The following is a 1,021-nucleotide window of genomic DNA, read 5'->3' on the forward strand; positions in this document are numbered from 1 at the left end:
CAAAGGGAGGGGGAGAAAATAGTTAAAAGCCTGTGCTGCTTCACAGTCTTATTTTTTCACTGTTGTTTGAGCCACCATTTAATCAGTGCTATGTAAACAATGGTGTTACTGCCTTCATGTTTATGAGCAAGTTTAGCCTATTAAGTATGAATTATAGAGAGTCATTAACAAGTCATCTGTTCCGCCCATTCAGCGGTAATGAACATAAGCACTTGCTGCTTTGGAAAGCACAACATCAGCTGAACTCCAAGGAAGCATTTGCATTTTAATGGCACTGCATACACGTGTTAGCTTCCCAAAGTGGGTCAGGGTTTTGGAGGGAAACCAGTGCTGTGCGCTGTAAGGTGATGTGCTCCTTGGACAGACTTTCAAAGGCGGGCACCTTCATTGTGGTAGGAAAAGGCACAAGGGATGCAACTGTGGTAATTGGTGAGGCACTGCATCTGCGTCTTGAGCAATTGATGTACAGAATGTATTCCCATGGATTTGGTGTGTAAAATGATGCTTATGCATTTGGAAACTTGACCCAAAAGTCTTTGGATTTGTTTTAGAGTGGAAACACTGGAAAGTCAGAAATTAATTCTGTGTTGTTTGTGTTCACTGCTCACTGGTGAAGAAAGAGTTCTTCCTCTGCCCATGTCTAGCAGCAAAATACTTTCCCAAGAAGCGTGTGGGAAACCCTCCAGTAAATAATTTTGGAATAATCTGTCTGGGGAAGACATTTGTTTCCAACCCCTATGATTTTTATGAACTGAACCAATAAAGTTTTTATTTTCTTGCTTGAGGCCAGCTAGGTTTTTGATTGTAATAATATCTCGTGACTTTTTACCAGGCTGTGGATCTGTGTTTAAAAAGAAACATAAAAAAAAAAAAAAATCGGATATTTTAAACCCCTGTAGAGGCCTTACTTCTGCCTTAAGTTAAATAAAATCAAACTCTAGAGAAGTCCAGACTCCACTGAAATAGCACAACAACTTCATTTATGTAAAGTGAAAAGTGTTGTTTCAAGTCTGAGGAAGAG

This window comes from Eurypyga helias, unplaced genomic scaffold (assembly GCF_000690775.1).
Source record: "Eurypyga helias isolate BGI_N326 unplaced genomic scaffold, ASM69077v1 scaffold8556, whole genome shotgun sequence".
Lineage (NCBI taxonomy): Eukaryota > Metazoa > Chordata > Aves > Eurypygiformes > Eurypygidae > Eurypyga > Eurypyga helias.